The 23,613-nt window shown below is 33.0% G+C and overlaps 1 long non-coding RNA gene across 2 annotated transcripts; it reads right to left on the minus strand.

Moving 5' to 3' along the window:
- Nucleotides 1-2,559: 2,559 nt before the first annotated feature.
- LOC149784519 (uncharacterized) lies at nt 2,560-18,686 on the minus strand. 2 transcript variants are annotated; one of them, XR_016413886.1, is made up of 3 exons: nt 18,474-18,686; nt 13,218-13,396; nt 2,560-3,989 (listed from the first exon to the last, which is right to left on the minus strand). It is a non-coding gene; the product is annotated as an uncharacterized LOC149784519 (long non-coding RNA). The 2 variants fall into 2 exon arrangements; XR_016413885.1 differs by having other exon boundaries at nt 2,561-3,989; nt 18,540-18,682.
- Between the last annotated feature and the right edge of the window lie 4,927 nt (nt 18,687-23,613).

Raw genomic sequence — 23,613 nt, forward strand, 5'->3', positions numbered from 1 at the left:
GTTGTTCTTGCTATCTCCTCAGTCTGCGCTGCAGTTTGTTTTGATACCGGAAGAAGATCTTTTTTGATGACAGTTGTAACTTTCTTAGTAGCTGCAGTGACGGGCTTAAACAGTTTTTTAGTGTCCTCTTCATACTCAACTTGTGCTTCTTGCTGCGCTTGTAGATTTTTTCTAAATGAGTCTCTGACAGGAAGAAATTTTTTAATTGCTTCTAATCGTTCTCGTGCTATTCTTGCAGTATGAGATTCCGAATGTACCATTATTTTTTAATATAACAATCTTTTAATTAATATCAGCAGAAGGGGTGTAAATTTAATGAAAAAGATATCATTCATATAATGAACAACTGTGCGTGGCTGCGTCAAGGAACCACTAACAAATGTGATAAAAAATGCCATGGAGAATATTGCAAGAAACATAATTATCTTATAAAGAAAAATCCTCATGCTGGTCCATGAAGTTGTGTTGGTTGTAACAACGGCGTTAGAGGATTATATCAGATTTGCAAAAATTGCGGTGGAGATCAATACAGAAGTTCGATGATATATTATAAACACAGAAAGAACATAAATCCAAAAATAGAAAAACCACCATCAGAACTTGAATATTACTTGAAACATAGAACAAATTCCGAAGATTCCGAAGATTCAGATGAAAAGAAAAATATTCATCAAACTTAAAATTTCTTTTACAACATGAATAGCAGCAGAGAGGGGGCGTCTACAATTCTGTTTGAGACAAACAATAATCGTAGACGTGGTATTGACCTCTATGAAGGGTCACTATTTTTTTTTGGTCCAAACACAAGGGTGACCACTCCCTTAAGTGGTCTGATCGCCCTCTCTGCTGCTAAAGTAGTTTTCTATCCAGTCATACATCACAGCAGTACTCCGTAAAAGTACAGTTTTCTATCCAGTCATACATTACAGCTGTACTCCGTAAAAGTACCGCTATCTGTCCAGTCTTGCATGACAGCAGTACTTCTTAAAAGTACTATGATTTGTCATTTTATATATGCAATGTATGATCAGCTTGTACAAGTGAACATCACCATCATTAGACATTGCAAGTCCCACTCATCCATTATTTCATTTTTAAATCTTTTGGTCTAAAGTGCTCTCCATTATGGATCACTGCCATCTCACCTCTGTCTGCGTGGGTTCGAGTCTCGGATTCATCCAATGTGGGTATGTGAGAAAGCTTGCCAGTAGCTTCTCGTGGGTCGGTGGGGTTTCCCGGATTCTTCCTCCACCATTAATACTGGCCGCCATGTGTAGCCTATTGTGTGCTGAAAATGGCGTTAAAACCTACAACAACAAATGTAGATTCAACCGAAGTGTAGGGATATTTACTTAGGAAAGTCAGTTTCTTAGATTGTGTTGATTGTTATGAACAAAATGATAAATTATGATAGAAAAGTAAGTGTAGGTAACACTTAAAGTGATATTGATAACTCCATTTTTCCATGTTACAATTTTAATTCCTTAAATGTATTATGATCAGAATAGATTAAGTAACTAAAGCTCATTGTGTTTGATTTGTGTTTAAGTGAAACAAGTTGCTCATTATTTCTTTTATTAATAGTATGATGAATTATCTTTAACATTTGCAGGTGGGCAGTACAGCGTGCAGGTTTAAAAGTAGTCATCATTACTGATCGCTGCCATCTCACTTGTGTCCCAATGGGTTAACATTTCAGACTTGACCCATATGGGTATGTGAGAAACCATGTCATTAGCTTCCCATGGGTTGGTGGTACTTAACATAATTTTTCAGGCTTCTTCCACCACAAGTTATAATGGCTGCAATGTATAGCTTATCATGTCCTAAAAAATGCTATTCCCAACAACATCTAATTGAAGGAAACTGAAGGGTCTGTGTCTGTCATTTTATTTATTGTATTGGACTAAATTTCCACACTTTTTATCAAAAAAGGGTACATTCTAAAGAATCTCCCCTCCCCAATTTCCTGTCCATACTGTTCTGAAAATACCGTACAGTTCCAGATAACATGATCCAAATACAATTTCATTACCAACTATAATCAAAATTGAAACATACTTCATACACGTTTTATTTTCTTTCCTTTTTTGACTTGTGAGTAAAAATTGTTTTCCCCACTTCCCCAAATCCAAAGAAAGAATTTCATTTAACATACTATCATTTACCATCACCCCATCCACAAAATTCAAGGAAATATGTAACATACTTGTTATAAGTACAGTACTTATAACTGAAGGGAGTTAACCTTTTTTCCAACTGAGATGCACTGACATTGACATTGAATTGTATATGTGCCTTTTGATGATGATTTTTCTCCATAACATGAACACATAATTTCACTTAAAGTCTGCTATGTAGTACAGTAGTCCTATTAGTAAAAATTAGGTTAGCACTTTACACTTGTGGAGACAATTAAGTCTATCAGTGAACTTTAATCTCATTAAGTCTCTAATTACCTAATTAGACAATGAAAAGTAATTCCTACATGAATAAAGAATCTTCACCATAAATGATATTCTTTGCAGTCATACTTACCAGTAACAAAATAAAGATAAGCAGTATATTTTATACTTCAAGTAATAGCAGCAAATTATGGGTGTTTGGCGCCATGAAAATCCTCTCTCTGAAGAAGCAATGAACATATTTCTCCTGACTACTTGTATGTTTTGCCAAAATACTATCTTCATGGGGGTCGTGGTGTGTGCTTGGAACACATTTCATTCTGTTCACATACTTAATTCCGAAACCCAGTATTTATCTCTCTTTTTCTAGCAGAAGCGGTACACAGTTGTTAATCATACAGCAAGCACACCAACAGTAGTTAATTGTAGGAGTTCAATGTTTGGTTTCAGTATAATATGTACCTAACCAATGCATATATTGCACTCATATTTAGGCCTCCATCTTAGGATAGCGATAAACTGGTTTGGACTGTCCATTCATCACTCTGGCTATCACACTATAACTTGTAAGCAAGATATCTAAAACAACTATTCAGTGAGACAAAACCATATCGAATATTTTTTTATTTTAGTGAGTTAAAAGACTGGATTTGATTTTGGTAACTGACATTAATATATATATATATATATATATATATATATATATATATATATATATACCAGTACTTTTTGTATGAAATTTTTGCCAAAACCTTGTAAGCAACATTAAGAATTAAAAAATCACTTTAGGTTAACAAATGGAATTTTGATAGGCGTATTATTATACTGAAATAACCTGATTAGACTTTCATGCCTTTTTGGTAACTTTTCATATTTTACACATTTCTAAACAGTTGGGGCTTGGAATTGTTTGACATAAGCCTTGTAATGAAGATTTGGCTAAAATCATTCAAAATAGGTAAATGGAATTTATTAAGTATATTTGTAATAAGAAGATGATCTGATTAGAATTCAAGCCATTAAGCAGTTTGTATCATTTTTTTAAAACTATTCTTGAATTTTTTGACCAAAGCCTTGTTTGCATTCACATTGTAAACAAGCTATCAACAAAAACAAAACAAAATCATTTATACCAAAACAAGCGCAATCAGATATTTAGATCTATTGTACAGGTCATAGGAACCATTTAGGTTCTTGTGACTCTGTTCTCGTGTTTTAATTATGCAGACTTATTTAAAATTTATAATGAGGCTTTGTTTATTTTTTTTAAAACAACTTGCTACTATGGTTAATCAACAATCATGTATGAGACACAACTTAAATGCAGTAAACATGTTTTGTTATAATATGTAGATGACTTGAGTAGGTTTTCATGCCATTACAGTGATGTTTATAATTTGTACACATTTACCAACGGTTTAAATATGGCTTTGTTTTTAAAACAAACCTTGTTCGATACCATCAGAAACAACCATTTAGAGAATATATACATGTTAATATGCATATGTAGATTACTTCATTACATTTTATGTTATTATAGCAGGTTTCCACATCTTTATTAGGCACACACTGTTTCCCTTTCAACTGTAAAATAAAATTAACATTTCCATTACTTCACCTTGCTAGATTTTTCAATTCTATGTATCAAGTACCAGTATAAAGAATGACATCTTGCTGCATTTTCCCATTCCATGTACTAACAACCACTATAACAGAATGACACCTTGCTGAATATTTCCATTCCATATATCAAGTACCAGTATAACAGAATGACACCTTGCTGGATATTTCCATTCCATATATCAAGTAATTGCATAACAGAATGATACCTTGCTAGATTTTTCCATTCTATATAACAATTACTAGTATAATAGTATGACACCTTACTAGATTATCATGGTGGGTTGGATGAAGATATGTTTCCTCCAAAAACAATTCCTATGAATTTTACCAAAGTGTAAGTACGACACTACCTATGCTCTGCCAGATGAATTAATTTCAAAACATACCAAGTTAAGGTGATTTATTTTAAAATCTTGCTTTTTACGTATATAGATTTGTCTGCATCCATACATTTAGTCACTTTGCAAAAATGCATGGGTATCCACTCAAAGAAATACTTTTCTACTATACCCTTAGAAGATAACACTAACATTGATTTTTTATGCCCATGTGACTTTTCAAGGTTTTTAATAGAGTGTTGATCTATTGAAATGTGCTCCACCTTCCCCATGGAATACAACTGTACCATTACTAGAGTATATGACACCACAGGGAATCCAGATGTACTATTCCAAGGGTCTCAGATGTACTATTCCTAGGGTCTATTACTCCACAGAGAATACAACTTCCATATCATTTTGTAAATGAACTGTATCAAGGCAACACATTATACTGTATACAACAGCAAGAAAATATATAAAGCATCCATCTTGTTTCCCTTGATCTATTTGTGTCCATATAATTGTGAACATTCTACGTATCCCTTCATAAAAAATCATCGCCTTAGTTATCCACGCCTATGTTAATAGTTTACAGAGAGGCGGTGGCTGGTGCATAAAAGATAACAAAATTACTGTTTCATAAAACATTTTTTGTGCTGCAATTCACAATATGTTAACACTTACAACCTAAGAGAAAGTTATTGTCAGTAGACATATGACAACCGATTTTATTTTTTTTTCACAGGAATGCCACCATTTCGTCTATAAAGTTTTCAAAAATTGCATGTTCTTTTTAATACATTCTCTCAGTAAAACAGTTAAAACACAAAACGAGACGATATAAGATCTAAGGATTCACTTATCATTTTCTCTAATAAATTTATTTGATATTTATCCGGACATACAAAATCGGAAATCATCCGGACATCGTCCATTTTGTTTACATTAGATACAGTCTCTATGACCATTTTATTTTAGGAGGGTCAAGGTTGACAACTGCTCGTACAGGCCGTAAAAGTATGACAGGGCACCAGTCTGCTTTTCGGCTCAGAGGCGCTTCATTGTTACGTCATCAGCATATAGTGACGTAAGCAGCGTTCAACCTTTTAACATCTTCAGAAATGTGTCCCATCGCTGCAAGAAATAATTCCTGGTTTATTCAACCAACGAAGTTTAAAAAATATTCATATTCTGCAATAAAGTCACAGTAGTCACCAAATGCGATCTAATTTTAATGTATTGCACATACAAAAGGTGCGATTTTCTCCAGTGGCACTTTAATGCTTAATTTATGGTACAGCTGTACTTTGAGAAGCATGCTCAGTGCAATCCAAGGTCGAAGCGTGGGGTTATCAAGTGTATTGTGCACTGTTTATTCATAGAATTAGATTGTATACTTTAAAATGAACAAATAACTGGAACTTTAGTTTTACACGTGGGTATAGAAATAATGGTATAGGAACATTTAAAATAAATTAGTATCACCATTGTCATCATTGTTATCATTTTAAAAATATTTATCAATATAATCGTCATAAGCATGATTACCTTTATTATAGCCATCCTTGTTAAAATGTTCACGTACAATGCTCGTTCATTCTACCATTTTCGTATTGTTGTTGTTGTAATGATGATAGTGGTGACGAGAATTATTCCTGTTGTTTTTCTTGCAGATTTTTTTTTTTTTTTTTTTTTTTTTTTTTTTTGTTAATCTTATCCTTCCGGGGTGGGGCTTTTTTCTGTTAACTGAAAATTTATTTATTATGCAGTTGGAAGTGTTTTCAGGAATATTATATGAGCAGACGACTCGATATATGGTCTCCATTGTTTTAAATATCCAACTTGTGCGTGAAAAGCAACTTTCTACTTCTCTTTCCTCTTCATTATATTAATAATTTGTATTGGTCTCCAGAAAATGATATTGTGTAGCAAATTAAAGGCCAGTAAACTTTCTGTTTTACAGATATTTGGTTTGGTTTGATTTGGTGTTCTAAAGCACAGCAAGGACAAGTACGTTATTTAATGCGGAGACAATTGTGTTAAAGTGTTTTGCCCGAGAACAAACAGTCAGATATACTGTGAGTGATCTTTTCCGTCAGCCCGGCAGTCGTTTGTTCTTGTAACTTGAATCGTTACACTGATTAAGAGAGGATTATCATACTGGGCATCATGTTTTAAGAAAGAGGGTAAATGACAGTGAAGGTTTGGATGCCCGAGAATGGGGGGTGGGTGGGGTGCGGGTAGGTAATCTGAATTCCGTCTACACCGACTGAGGGAGGTTATTTAATGCGGATACAATTAGTTTTTATGATGGGTGCTATTTATATGAATTTGGTTTCGTACTATATTCAAGTATTGATCTAGCCATTTACTTGTGCTCATTAAAGTTTCTCAACATTTTATTTTAATTTACAATTTATGTCATCTACTTGTAATGTTTATTTAGTCACCTTACATTCCATGTTAATGCTTGAGGCCACAAAAGAATGGTATATGTGAAGTCGATAGTAAGAAAGGAAAAAAGAGTATCATGTTTTTCGTTTAGAGAATACCATGCTTATTAAAAATAAATGTGATATAAATTAATCTTTTTTTTAAAAATGGTTTAATTACGCTGGTACGATTATTCGGTTTTCCTTTTCCTTATTTGCGAATATCAATTAACTGAATTTATGATATATTATTTTACGATATCAGAAAATGAACGTCTATCATTTATGATCTCATAAATCGAATATATAAGGTCATATTTTGAATATATGGTATTATAAATTCATCAGCATTATTTTATATCAAATATTTTATCTGATATTGACAGGTGGAATTTACGTAACTACGTCTAGCCTAGCAATACTAGGTACACTGATTTAATTTATGACCTATGTTTCCAGAGCTGTGTTTTATATATAAAGGGAACAATCACGTGTTACTTTGGTTCAATGGTGCTAAACGACCTCATTTGCGTTTTGATATTTAACGGATGATCCATGAAAGCTCTATGGAGATTGTAGTTCCAAAATATATTCATCTAAATCTTTGTCCTCACCCAGCAGCTCACAGGACCTTAAACGTGAAGTGGGATGGAAAAGGTGTAAATAAATTGTCCCTGTTTAGGATGTTTAAATAATAATACGGTCTTTTTCTTGAGTTTTAGTACATAGGTAAATTTAAAATGCATCGAGAAATATCTGGCAATTCTCTAATCAAAAAACGTTTTAATTCTGAATCACTCATTTTTTTTAAAAAATAACTTAAAACATTTAAAAAGTTTTAGAAGTTATTTATTCCTTACAGGAGCATTTCAGAGTCAATTATTTTTTAAATATACAGTAAACAACGTAAATCCATATCATGTCCCTCGACCATAGCGGTAAAAAGATGCACTTTAGTTCTTTGAATCAAAAAATAATCTATATTTTGCATACAGCTGAGTGTAAAATAAAGTGAAAAAATCATGTACATTATAAAAATGATTAATAACTAATATGTGATGAATTCAAAAGGTTTTTTGAGGGAGGTGTTATAAATATTTAACGAGTTTAACATAAAATCAGCAATTTGAGTATTGAGTGATAATGTGCATTTGTTTACACACTTGAATGCGAAAAGAATGTTGTCAAAGATGGATGTGTTATAAAATAAAATACAACATAACACAAATATTGATTATTCAGTTTCAGACAAATAAAATATCGTGAAATGTTGCAGAATACATGAAGATTTACAAATTACATTCAGTGATGATAACATTAAAATAGCGGCGTCAACCCTGACAGCAAGATCGTTAACATCCAAATAAGCAGCTTCAAGCAGATGAGCAATAGTGTTAACGTTGAAACAAGCAGATCCAATCCGGATAGCAATATACATAGCATTCAGATAAGCATCGTCAATCCTGATAGCAGGATTTTTAATCTTGAAATAAGCAAAGACAATCCTGTTAGCAGGATTTTTAATCTTGAAATAGGCAAAGACAATCCTGATAGCAAGATTTTTAATATTGAATAAGCAGAGACAATCCTGATAGCAAGATTTTTAATATTGAAATAAGCAGAGACAATCCTGATAGCAAGATTTTTAATCTTGAAATAAGCAAAGACAATCCTGTTAGCAGGATTTTTAATCTTGAAATAGGCAAAGACATTCCTGATAGCAAGATTTTTAATATTGAATAAGCAGAGACAATCCTGATAGCAAGATTTTTAATATTGAAATAAGCAGAGACAATCCTGATAGCAAGATTTTTAATATTGAAATAAGCAGAGACAATCCTGATAGCAAGATTTTTAATATTGAAATAAGCAGAGACAATCCTGATAGCAAGATTTTTAATATTGAAATAAGCAGAGACAACCCTGATAGCAAGATTTTTAATATTGAAATAAGCAGAGACAATCCTGATAGCAAGATTTTTAATATTGAAATAAGCAGAGACAATCCTGATAGCAAGATTTTTAATATTGAAATAAGCAGCGTCAATCATGAGAGAACGATTGTTATGATTCAAATAAACAGCGGCAACCCTGATAGTATGATTTTTAAGACTGAAATAAGCAGAGACAACCCTGAGAGCAAGATTTGGCAATATTGAAATAAGCAGCGTCAATCCTGAGAGCGAGATGTTTAATATTGAAATAAGCAGAGACAATCCTGATAGCAAGATTTTTAATACTGAAAAAAAGCACAGACAACCCTGAGAGCAAGATTTGGCAATATTGAAATAAGCAGCGTCAATCCTGAGAGCGAGATGTTTAATATTGAAATAAGCAGGGATAACCCTAAGAGCAAGATTTTTAATATTGAAATAAGCAGAGACAACCCCGATAGCAAGATTTTTAATATTGAAATATGCAGAGACAACCCTGATAGCAAGATTTTCAATATTGAAATAAGCAGCTTCAATCCTGAGGGAACGAAGGTTGAGATTCAAAATAAACAGCGACAACCCTGATAGTATGATTTTTTAAGACTGAAATAAGCAGCCTCAACCCTGACAGTAAGATTGTTAAAATGCAAATAACAGCATCAGTCCGCATAGTAAGAATGTTAGAATTGTAATACGTAGCGCCAACCCTAATAGTAAGATTGTTAAAACCGAAATAAGCAGATTCAATCCTGACAGCACGAATGTTAAGATTTAAGACAGCAGCATCATCCCTGATAGTAAGATCTTTGACAGTGAAGCAAGCACGATTGTTAAGATTTAAGAAAGTAGAGTAAACCCTCATGATCAAGTTTGTTAACACTGACATAAGCAGCGTCATCCCTGATAGCAAGATGGTTAATACTGAAATAAGCAGCATCAGCTCTGATAGCACTCTGATTAACACTGAAATAAGCAGCGTCAACACTGATAACAAGATGGTTAACACTGAAATAAGCAAAGTCAACCCTGATAGCAAGATGGTTAACACTGAAATAAACAGCGTCAACCCTGATAGCAAGATGGTTAATACTGAAATAAGCAGCATCAACCCTGATAGCAAGATGGTTAACACTGAAATAAGCAGCGTCGACTCTAATAGCAAGATGGTTTACACTGAAATTAGCAGCATCAACCCTGATAGCAAGATGGTTAACGCTGTAATAAGCAGCGTTAACCCTGATAGCAAGATGGTTAGCGCTGAAAATAAGCAGCATTAACCCTGATAGCAAGATGGTTATCACTGAAAATAAGCAGCATCAACTTTGATAGGAAATGGTTATCACTGAAATAAGCAGCGTGAACTATGACATCAATATTGTTTGCACTGAAATAGTAGCGTCAATCCTAATAGCAAGATGGTTATCACTGAAATAAGCAGCGTCAACCCTGATAGCAAGATGGTTAACGCTGAAATAAGCAACGTCAACACTGATAGCAAGACTAGCAAAATTGTAAAAAATTTAAAAGGAACCGTCAACCATGATAGAAAGATTTTAAAATTGACAAGGGTAGTGTCAACCCTGATAGTATGATTACATGGAAATAAGCAGCGTCAACCTCTACAACAAGATATTTAATTTTGAAATAATAGTGTCAACCCTGAATACAGTACTTAAAGAATTACGTGTTTGCTGCATATAAGTATAATATATATATATATATATATATATATATATATATATATATATATATATATATATATATATATATATATATATATAACTTTTCATATTTACATTCAGCTAAATTTACATTTACAACACGATAACCCTAGAGAAACTATGATTCGCGAAATTCTGCAAGGATTCAACCATTGTCCTTGACAACATGTAAAACAATTCCTATTGACACGTTGCATGTTTGGATGAAATAATAGGGAAGAGTGGAGAGCAAATTTCGCCACTGTATGACTCAAGGTACGAATTCAGTTCCCATAATAAACGTATATAAACACCATGATATTAAAAATTCAATAATATTAAAAATTCGATAACTTTAAATTTTCGAATGCTCGTGATCAAAGAGGCATGAGTCAACATAGACATGTCTTTGACGACAGTGAATCGAGACATTTTCTTCATCGACATGTATTTAAAACGTGTTCTTTCAATTCTGCACCAAAGAGTCAAGTACTACTTTTAGTAATGACTTTCCAAATTCAAGTCTGTAAAATAAGTGAAATTCCATCAATAAAATAACGCACCTGTTTTCAGTTGCAGGAAGGATAATCTCTCAAAAGATTCCTTTTAATCAAATTTTACTTTCATTATGAAATAATCGTGGCTAGCCGAACTCATAGATACTATATTTTATGATCTACTTTTAGAATCGTCCCCAGTCTTTCATATCTTTAGTACCGTAAGTCCTGTATTCGGCCTAATCACTGATTAATAATCATGTTATCTGAGTCAGACCGGTAAGAAGCTTTATGTTATCAATGTCTAACCATTAGATGGATCATGTTATCTGTGTCAGACCGGTAAGATGCATTATATTATCGATGTCTAACCATTAGATGGATCATGTTATCTGTGTCAGACCGCTAAGATACATAATGTTATCAATGTCTAACCATTAGGTGGATCATGTGATCCTAGGGAATTTAGGCATAATGAGGGAATGTCTGCAAGGGTACACGCATTTTTCATGAACACATGTTTCAGCAGACAAGAGATTTGTGGTATATGACATGAAGCTACCAAACCCTATTGGAATATTGCTGGATGGGATGCAAAATTGTGTGTATGTTGATAAGCTACCCCACATTATACGGTCGAATCACTGAGCAATAACACAAACAAATTTAGGGTTTTACAGAGCTGAAATAAAGCATGCACCTGTCTAGCTTTGACTTTTGTGTTCTAGTGGTGTTAAGCAAATGAAAAGCAAAATTCCAAAAAAAATATAATCGTGTTCCTGCAAACTATACTCGCACAAATGGAAGTCTGTCTTTGACTTCATAGACAATGTAGAAACTGTCATAATCTTTCCTTTTCAAAAGTATCACCACTGAAACTGTATCTTATTTTTCAACTAATGCAAAATATAAAAAGACATACTTAATACCGTAACTTTATCATCAGAAAGAAAGAAAAATTGAAGCAATTCTGATGATTTAAGTCCGACTTAGCGGAGGTAAAAGACACTGTCAGTAAATGTGCTAAACGATTTCATTGCTTACCAATCCACTAAAAGATTTAATTACGTATCAATCCACTAAAAGATTTAATTACGTATCAGTCAACTAAAAAATGCCATCACGTATCAATCCACTAAAAGATTTAATTACGTATCAATCCACTAAAAGATTTCATTACCAATCGATCCTCTAAAATATTTATTTACGCATCAGTCGCTAAAAGTTTTCATTACATATGAATCCACTTAAAGATTGAATCACATATCAAACCACTAAAGTATTCCATTGCATATTAATTCACTAAAAGATTTCAGTACATATCAATCCACTAAAAGATTTCAGTACGTGTCAGTCAACTAAAAAATGTCATTACGTATCAATCCACTAAAATATTTAATTACGTATCAGCCAACTAAAAAATGTCATTACGTATTAATCCACTAAAATATTTCATTACCTATCAGTCAACAAAAAATTTCATTACGTATCAATCCACTAAAAAATTTAATTACGTATCAGTCAACTAAAAAATGTCATTACGTATCAATCAACTAAAAGATTTCATTACCTGTCGATCCTCTAAAATATTTAATTACGCATCAGTCCGCTTAAAGTTTTCATTACATATGAATCCACTTCAAGATTGAATTACATATCAAACCACTAAAGTATTCCATTGCATATTAATTCCCTAAAATATTTCAGTACGTATCAATCCACTAAAATATTTCAGTGCGTATGAAACCACTAAAAGATTTACGTACGTATCAGTCCACTAAAATATTTTCAGTACCTATCAATCCCGTAAAAGATGTAATTACGCATCAAACTACTAAAAGATTTCATTACATATCAACTCACTAAATGATTTCAATAGTATGAATTACGTATCAATTCACTAAAAGATTTCAAAATGTATCAGTACACTTAAAGATTTCATTACATATCAACTCACTAAATGATTTCAATAGTATGAATTACGTATTGATTCGTTTAAAGAGTTCAATATGTATCAATTCATTAAAAGCTTTCAGAACGTGTCAATTCATTAAAAGCTTTCAGAACGTGTCAATTCATTAAAAGATTTCATTATGTATCGATTCACTAAAAATTTCATTAAGTACCTTGGACTTTTTCTAGTAACTGACATTTAACTATGTCGTTTAGATTCAGACTTATTGAAATGGTGAGGATGATATTTAATTTCTACCATAATAATTTTAGTACATTCAGAACACCATGTATGCGTACTGACGTTTTAGTAAACAACTCCTTGGTTGCTGTATTAATTATCTATTACATACCTTTGTATTCTAGTTCCAGAGTTCTATCTTTGACCAGTCTGCAAATATTTTCTTGCGACATTGCTGTTGCCATCGTGTTGCTTTAACTTACTGGGGATCGAGACGTAATATAAGAATGTATTTTCAGTCTCCTACAAACACAAGTTCTCTCATGATGATCGGTGCTGCTATTGATGAACCTGGATAACGAAGTAATTGATATATAATTGTTTTTGCTTCCTCTCCATGTATCAATATCAAAGCAATTTTATGATTTTTATTCTTTTCTTTTCACTTCTTTGTTTATCAGGATTTTTTTTAATGAAAATCGTTTACTTTTAGGTTTAGTAGGATTCTTTATTAGAATGTTTCACTTTTATGTTTATTGAGACCTTTTATTACCGCGATTAATTGTTATGTTCATTAGGATTATTTCTAAAAATGGTTATGTTTTATGTTTATCCGGATTATTTATTACTATGAATTATGTTTATTTTTAACCGAATGTTTTGATTCAAATGATTTACTTTCATGTTTAACATGTTTTCATTACTATCAGTTACTACTGTCTTTATTCAATTGCTGGTTATAAATATTTATTTATATTCACCATAAATTATTTATAAGAATCATTTTCTTTTAGTTTTAACATTATTATTTTTTTCGAATTATTTTTTACGTTTTCCAGGCGTAATTAATAGCATGATTTGCTTTTATGTTTGACAGGATTACTGTCGTAATTATTTACTTTTGTTTTTAATCTGAATAATAGAATCAAATGATTTTATGTTTGCTGGCATTTTATTTTGGAATGATGTTCTGTTATGTTCATTGGGTGTTTTTGTATCAAAATTATTCAGTTTTTTTGTTTAACATGTTTGTTTATTAAAATCATCTTTTCTATGTTTAAAGTCGTTGTTTAGTTCACATCACTTAACTGTATGTGCATTAGGGTTATTGCATTTAACGATCTACTTTTATGTTAACATGATTAATTGTGATAATGATTGGTAATACTACTTCAAATCATATTATTGTGTCCGTATTATTTTTATAGGAATAATCTATTCTAATCTTCAGAAGGATGGTTTATTATAATGATTTAATTTTATGTTTAATAGAATTATTTATAAGAATGATTCATTCTATGTTTATTTGGCTTAATGTTTTAGAATGACTTACCTGTATGTTTTACAGAATTATTCACCAGAATAATTTATTTCCCTTTAAAATGCTTATTTCTTTGAATGGTTCACTGTTTTATTTATTAGGCCTATAAAGTGTAGAGATTTACCTTTGTTTTTAACTGGATTGTTAATTTGAATGATCCACTATTATGTGTTACATGATTATTTATTAAAATATTTTACTTTTATGTTGAATGTGATTGTTTATTAAAATTTATGAGCAATTTATTTTTATCTTTAACATAATTTTTTATTAGAATGATTTACGTTCATTTTATGTTCATTAGGAATGTTTCTTAAAAGAATTGTTTTATTTTTATTGGGATTGTTTACAATAATCAATAATTCATGTCAAGCAGGGTTATTTTATAAAATGACTTACTTTGATGGTAATTAATATAACTTCCTTTTTGTTTATTATGATTATTTCTTTAAATTATTTACTTTATGTTTATCAGGACTTTTATAAGAACGATTTACTTTCATGTTTACTAGGCCTTATTATTAAAACTATTTACATTTTTACAATTAACAGGATGACATATTACAATGACTAACATTTATATTAATTCTGATTATTTATTAGAATTATTACCGTTACACTTGCTTGGTTTGTTTAATCGAATACTTTGACTTTGTATTTAACACGATTAATTTATGAAAATGATTTACTTTTATGTTCATTCGGATTTATTACTAGAATAATCTTCTGTTCGAATGATCTTACATTATGTGTGACAGGATTATTTATTAGAATGATCTTCTATTATGTGTGACAGAATTATTTATTAGAATGATCTATTATGTGTGACAGGATTATTTATTGGAATGATCTCCTATTATGCGTGACAGGATTATTTATTAGAATGATCCTCCATTATGTGTGACAGGATTATTTATTAGAATGATCCTCCATTATGTGTGACAGGATTATTTATCAGAATGATCTTCTATTATGTGTGACAGGATTAGTTATTAGAATGATCCTCTATTATGTGTGACAGGATTATTTATTAGAATGATCATCTATTATGTGTGACAGGATTATTTATTAGAATGATCCTCCATTATGTGTAACATGATTATTTATTAGAATGATCTTCTATTATGTGTGACAGGATTATTTATTAGAATGATCCTCTATTATGTGTGACAGGATTATTTATTAGAATGATCTTCTATTATGTGTGACAGGATTATTTATTAGAATGATCTTCTATTATATTTAAAAAGATTATAATTTGAATGGTTATCTTGTATGCGTAACAAGATTATTTATTATAACGTGATTATATTTCAGAATGGATCACTTTGATTAAGAAAACTTTCATTTTGTTTGGATTATTTATGTAAATTGTTTACTTTTATCTTCAACAGCTTTATTTACTAGAATTAAAACCTTATGTTTATTGATTATTAACATAATTTGCTTTTATGTTAAACAACACTATTTATTGAATTGTACCAAACAGGTGAGAAACAATATAACTTATGTTAAAATGACATTGCAAGCTTGAATAGACACCCTATTTTAGAATAATGAAAGCCAAGCATGTTGTACTTTCAGGTGTTACAAGAGGCTAGCAATCGTATACTAGAATCATTAAAACTCGTATCGAATTACTACCCAATATATGTGTGATACATCAGCCATCGTATACTATAATCATTAAAACTTGTATCGAATTACTACCCAATATATGTGTGGTACATCAGCAATCGTATACTATAATTATTAAAACTCGTATCGAATTACTACCCAAGATATGTGTGGTACATCAGCCATCGTGTACATAATTATTAAAACTTGTATCGAATTACTACCCAATATATGTGTGGTACATCAGCCATCGTATACTATAATCATTAAAACTCGTATTGAATTACTACCCAAGATATGTGTGGTACATCAGCAATCGTATACTATAATCATTAAAACTCGTATCGAATTACTACCCAAGATATGTGTGGTACATCAGCCATCGTATACTATAATCATTAAAACTTGTATCGAATTACTATCCAAGATATGTGTGGTACATCAGAATTACAACTTTATTCATGTAGTTGAAATTAATGTCCTATAAATAATTCAAGGAAACGTTTTAGTTAACCAGCTGAGTAACGAGTCTGATTGATGAACATATTTATTGTTTCTTAATAACGATTCTGACACATATAGACTTGTCATGATAATACGATCGACGTCTTCATTCTTTCATATCGGGATAGCGTGATTAGAAACTAGTAGAAACATCCATAACTACGTTCTTTACTCAGTGACTTCTTGTTGTCTACAAAATAGTAATCCTTTCAAAAAAATTCCATTTCAACAACTGTATGCACTAGAGTGCTTATTATAGTCACTACCGTCCTACACTTAAGTCGTTACCATAACGATAGGTAATTTACAGATCTGTATCTGAACTAAGCCATTCTATGCAGTTGTGTCAAGTCTGCACTAAACCATGCAATCCATATGTGTCATTACTGGATAATAAATACCTTCGACATTAATGTCATTAAAACAGCATTTCATACAACGACTAGATACGAATTCCATATTGTGAAAACAGGTGATATAAATAAGAACATGTTTAGTTAGAATGATACCTGAAAAATACAGTGTCTATATAGTAGTCCACACACACACACACACACCATTTGTGAACCCAATTAATATAAATGTGTATTTGTCCAATTTTATAATCATATAAAGAAACCTGATACCTATAAAATTTCTATAAATGCCTCAAAATCAAATCTTTCTAAATCCACACTATGTATTTCTTCTATGCTCCCTGGGCAAAATTTATTTTATGCTTACTGGTCAAAATCTTGTTGCTGTAAACAAACCAACTAATAAATGCAGAGAATTTCGTTACCATATAGCGACCAGCTGGGTTATGAATATGAGACCTTACCTGGATGAATATTCAACTAGGTTATCAATAGGCTGTCACGCCTTTCTGATGTATGTTATTGCAAGCAATTACTTCAAGGACGTTTAGTGGATAGAATGACTTCTGTTACGATATGTATACATGTTTTATCTGGTTTGTTCAAGCAAATGCAGGCCTATAATGTACATATAATAGAATTACGGGGAAGTATGAATAAAGGTCATGTTGTCACCGCCAAACTCAGAAGTTTAAATAAATGAATGTCAGTTATTTATTTGAACACAGTAACTTGAGTACATCAATCTGTATATTCTTTCTTCTTTTTCTTAGTCCAGCATATACAACTACTATTAGTTGAAATCCTCTTTACCCCTTCATTTTTCCTTCCTTCTCCCTTCCTCCAAGAACTACAACCACCACTACCACCACCACAACAGCAATAACTGCCACTTCAGCTAAATCAAATTACCTCTCAGCATATCATTAAACACCACTATCACCACTGATAAGGTAATGGTTCTTTTGTTAGCGTTCTATAACAGTGTTGTCGACTTATACCTTTACTAACTGTGGTGGTGGTGACGATAATAGCGATGACAATAATACTACAGTACAACAATAAAGGTCTTACTACGCCGCTTTTTCTTCCATTTTACATATGAGGCGTGAAATCTACTGCCAGGTAATATTTTTAAATCTGCATGAAACACTCAAGACCTGTCAGCTATACACTGTACTTATTCATCAGTAAACATCACCCGTGTATTAGGGCTTTGTTACTTGCGTAGTTTACATTGATGTCCATGCGTTTGCATCGTATCGTCTGTATAAATCATTTCGTGTGTATCCTTCCAAAATGCAGAATCGATGCTTGAAACACTGACTTTGCATCCTTCAATAATCCACAAATGCACAATGGATGCTAGCCACTATGTGTTTAACAACGGCCTAACCTAGACGCAAAGTGTAAGGAATATAAATTTGAGGTCAAGTTTAATAGTGTTGTGGACTTATCAGTTACGTCCTTTAAAATGAATCGATCCCCTGCCTTTACATTGATTCAATATAATCAAACACAGTGAATGATTAGGACGAGTCACATTTCAAAGTTAACGATTAAAAGTAATTTAACGTGTAGGTGAATAAATAAGATTCTTCTTCACTTCAAGATTAACAATAAATCAAACCTTTTAAATGGCCTCCCCATAGTCTCTTCGTGAAACGATATCAGGGTAATGATGGATTACACATACCTGGCAAAATATCAGAAGAGCACAGTTGAGCAATATCAGCTTTAAACAAACACCTGCATTTGAAAAGAACCCATTACGTCCTGGTGGCTCACTGTCGTCTAACGCGATATATATACCTTGATAAGAATGTAACGCACACGAGTTCTGGTTCAACTTGTTCACTTAGTATAGTATTGTTTTGTACCGGTAAAATGGTTTGTCTAAATTAATCGCTCTGTTGTCAACATATCCTACAGAGTTCGAAAAAGGGTCACGTGTCTACTAGTATGTTCATTCTAAGTTCGGGGTTGGGCAGTTGGGTGGGTGCTTGGGTTTCACGGTGATTTGGCTAGTATATTAAAGCAGGGACCTAAATTACAATTGTGACAATATATACTAACAAGTAATTTTTGAGGATTATTTTTATTAAAATGTAACTAATGTTTACGGGACAGTTGAAGATATCTTTGAAAACCTTTATGTTTGGCAGTTTTATTTAAATAATTGCTGAGCCTTCCAAACCACTTGTAAGCAATTTTCAAAGTTTTGTGAGATAGTATGGTGCAATAGTGGGTCGGTGGTTCTTAAAATGACGTTATCAGGGTTCTTCCTCCACCAGTTATACTTGCCGTCACGTGTAGCTTATCATACGCTAATATGGCATTAAACACCCAAAACAACAACAACAACCACTGGATATGTGCTGACTATGAAAAGTGATGATGCGGTTGCCAAATCTCTGACCGATAGGCTTTCCTCTTTTGTTTCCTGAGATGCGTGTCATTGTGCTGGTTTTGGGTTTCTGTTACTTTCCTAGGTCACAGTATCAATAATCTATGAAAATGAAGTGGCCCAGGTAAGATTCATACAATTACGCAGAACAGTTACAGGCAAAACCATGATGGTCATTCTAGTCCACTCAAGTTCTCAACCGTAATCCATTTCACATTGCCAGCTTTGCAACCAACGAATCTGACACTTGTTGCTGAGCGGCCTCATTGATGATTTTATCAACGGCAGCTAGCATTTGTTTATGTTGATTGCTGTGTAACTGCGTTCGATGGTGCTCGAGTAACTAACAGTTGTTGTCGATCTCAAAGCGAATGATCCGCTTATAATCCCAGTTTTTTTTCATCCGATCCACAGGTTTTTGATGCTATCACCAACTCGCATCGCAGTTTGTTTAGCGATTGATTAAGCTCGATATGATAATGCAACAAGCACCTTTGGTGCAACTGTAAGTAATTTACGAACAACGTTACTGAGGCCAGTTGCACATTATGCCGTGTAAACGGATTCTTTCGCGTTCACACGTCTAAGTTCGACTATCATTATATTCAATACCAGATCTATAACAAATATACATTTGTATCGTCATCGTTTCACGTCGAAAATAACAACTTGCCCGTCTTGATCCACAAGGGTAAAAGGAACATGTTTCAGCCGATTATTATGACATGGAAGATATACAGGTGCCGCGGGCGTAATTAATATCAAATCGCCTGGTTCCACAGTATGTGAAAACCCAAACATTATAGAACACTGAGAGGCTATGCCTCCCGCATCTACGCCTGTTGGTTCAGACGTGCTTTCATATCTACCACTGATGGAGTTACATGTTAGATTGTTCGGGGTCGTTGACGTAACACTGATAATGTCAGGCCCGACATGATATCCTGTCCCAGAAGGTCCGGCACACACAATTATTGATCTTCTGGAAGATCATTATGTCAAGCAACAACCGTTCTTAATGACGACTGTCCGGATTGAACAAAATATTGTAAAGATTCAATTGCAAACATGAAGCGTCGTGTTTGCTCGTGTTCACGTAAATACATTTTAGAATCTTTACCGGACCTCGTCAATGATTGATCTAGTACAGTACACGCCTGTAGGATGTTCTACCATATAACATGCTGATAAATGATTCGATGTAAACACAAATGAGTTGCATTGTTGCCCGTTCGAATTAATTCCACGAGTTTTTCCGATCGATTTACGAGGTCGTCGGGGTCACTTAGTTCACAAGACCGCTTCATTTTTTTTTCTTACTGTATGGATGCATGTGTCTTTCTTCTTTGTTTCATGTCTTGTCTTTTTCGTGTTGTTTTAGAAATTATTCTTGTTTTCTTTCTTGTGTTTTGTTGTATATCTTCTTTGTGAGGTCGTCGGGGTCACATAGTCCACAAGACCTCTTCATTTTTTCTTCTTTCTGTATGAATGCATGTTTTTCTTCTTTGTTCCATTTCTTGTTTTTTTGTTTTCTTTCTTGTGTTTGTTGTATATTTTGTTTATGTTGTATTAGAAATAAATTTTACTGTTGCACGTGTTGCTGTTGTCTTATTACACGTTTTAGTCGGTACATAGTTGCACATGTATCTTATATATATGCGTTTGTGCAAAATGATTCCGCAGAACACAGTGAGCTTACATCTTTCCAGTAAACTCTCTGAATACCATTTGAGGCTATTCTTTATCCATGTACTTATCATGTATCTTAATGACATTTTTATCATGTACTCTTTCCAGTTGTCGGGTCTGCAAAGACCTACAATAATTAGATTTGTGAAGATCGCTTCGAGAGCTGTTTCCATAAAGAATTGAACCGGTACATGCATTTGTAACTTGTACTCGCGTGGCACGTCCGGTATTTCAGCAACTGCCTCGTTATCGTCTTTATTAAGTACACTGGTGCCTTGGCAAGTACACGACGGCTTTTCCAATTACACCAACCTGTTCTTCGACTTCAGCCATCGCCGCTGGCTAACGCATAATAGACTTTGCATTTACTCTTGCATCATTTTTGTGATTCCTTAGTGCGTTTTGCTATTTTGCGAATTTTACCCTGTTCTTCTTCTGTTCCCATTAGTTCTGTAACCTGTTCCAAAGTTGTGCTTGTTGCCTTAGTAATACTGAAGAGTAAATTGTAGGCTTTCTCTATCTCTCTAACGCCAATCTATTATCGAATTTTCCTATAAATTTCCTAAACTACATCTCCAACTGCAAGCTGTTATATGTTGTATGTTGTTGTTCCTGTAGCAGTAATTAACGTGTTACCGTTTCCTCTGTATACGCTAAGGGTTCTCGTTTAGAATTTAATTTCTCCAAATTTTCATTGTGCCTGCTTTGGATATGTATTGTTAAATTGCAGATATCTCTTGAGGGCAATTTAGACATACTTTTGGCACTGGTGTAGGACAGAAAGCCCTCTTAGTTACATCGAAGTTCTTAACAATTTGAAAAGTTGTTAAAGTCAAATACTTTGAGTTGTACTACTTATTTCAATAAAACTTTTCAAAAAATGTTTGGGGCCCCCGGTGGCCAAATGGTGTAAAGCGCTCGCTAATACAGACCACTGCCATCTCAAACCTGTGCACGTGTGTTCGACCCTTATTTTTCACCTTTGTAGGTATGTGAGAAAGTTGACCAGTAGATACCCGTTGCCAGTAATTCTTCCCGGGTTTTTCCCGGTTCCTCCTGCACCACTTATACTGGCCGCAATTTATAGCCTATCATGTGCTGAAAATGGCGTACATTCAACCAAAACAAAATCATTTTAATCCCAGCAAACATTGACTAGGCTGTATTAGGTACTTGTAGTTGTAGACTTTTAGAATAAGTTTGTTCATTAGGAAAATAACTAAAATGGTCGCAGACAAATTATTTGACGATATTCTAGGCTATAAAATACATCATTCCGTATGAAAGAGGATGTTAGTAGGCATCATTTCTTGGTTCAATGAAGCAATGATAATACCGTTTAGAATTTCTCTCACAAATGTAGTTAAGATTTTAAAGTATGGAACAACATAATTGCTTTCTTCTGCTTATACACATCATGAAAATTCATCAAGTGACATTTTAAAAAGGGGTAGAAATGCCATGAGCTAAGCTATTATGATGGCTTCTGAAGGCATTGTTGGGAAATGTCACGTGATGCGCTGACAGTCATTTGACTAAATGAATAAACTCTAAGAATGAGCCAATGGAACTTTTTTTGTCTTACGTTATTCATAAAGCAGGAGAAACTTTTAAACCAACTGAAAAGCTATGGAAATGGCAATGTAAGAGAATCTTACGAAACACCAAATAATGTGTGCAATACAATATGCCATCTAAGCAGGACATTACAAGGACACTGCGAAACACCAAACAATATGTGCAAGACATTATGCCATTTTGAGCAAGACATCCAGAAAGGACGTTACGAAACAACAATGTGTGAAAGACAATACGTCATTGCAGGAAAAGTGAATAGATAATATCTAAAATATATTCTATCTTTATTGATGAAATCACAGAAGGAATGAAAAGTTTCATATCCATGGGTTATTATTCTGGAGGGAAACCAGACATAAAGAATGAAGAGTTTCATATCGTTTGGATATTATTGGGGAGGGAAATCAGATATAAAGAAGAAAGTGCTTCATATCGTTCAGTTATTATTCTGGAGGGAAATCAGACATAAGAAATGAATAGTTTTATAACGTTTGATTATAGTTCTGGAGGGAAATCAGACATAATGAAGGAAGAGATTCATCTAATTCTGATATGTGGTCACGAGAGATATCCGTAGCAGTTCGTGATCTATATGTTTTAACTAAAGTGCCCTCCCCCTTTTGAATTCGTTTTCTCCCGTTTATTTAACAATTAACTGATCGAATCTCCACATACCCTAGGTATTTGTGCATTATTTCAGCTTATAAGCTGTCACATTAAAAAGTTTCATGAACTTTGCAATGCATAAACTTATATAAATAAAAACCGTATTTAAATGTCGAAGCGCTGGCTGTTGACCGAAATAGATAAATGGAATAGAACAATAACTGTACAGAGTACATGACTGCCTGTCTTTATATCAGCTTATAAGCTGCCACATTAGGTTTCATGATCTTTACAATGCATAAACGTACCTACCCTCTCCACTATTGTGCCGTTAACGAAATAAAAACAATATTTTAAGTATCGAAGCGCTGGCTATTGACTAAGATCTATATACCGAATATAACAATAACTGTACACTGTAACCGACTATATGTCTAAAAAAGAATTCATGCTAATTTCAGAGAGGATGCTGTGTGATTGGGAACGTTGT

Source organism: Sinohyriopsis cumingii, chromosome 14 (assembly GCF_028554795.1).
Source record: "Sinohyriopsis cumingii isolate HCF-2022 chromosome 14, ASM2855479v2, whole genome shotgun sequence".
In the NCBI taxonomy this organism is placed as follows: domain Eukaryota; kingdom Metazoa; phylum Mollusca; class Bivalvia; order Unionida; family Unionidae; genus Sinohyriopsis; species Sinohyriopsis cumingii.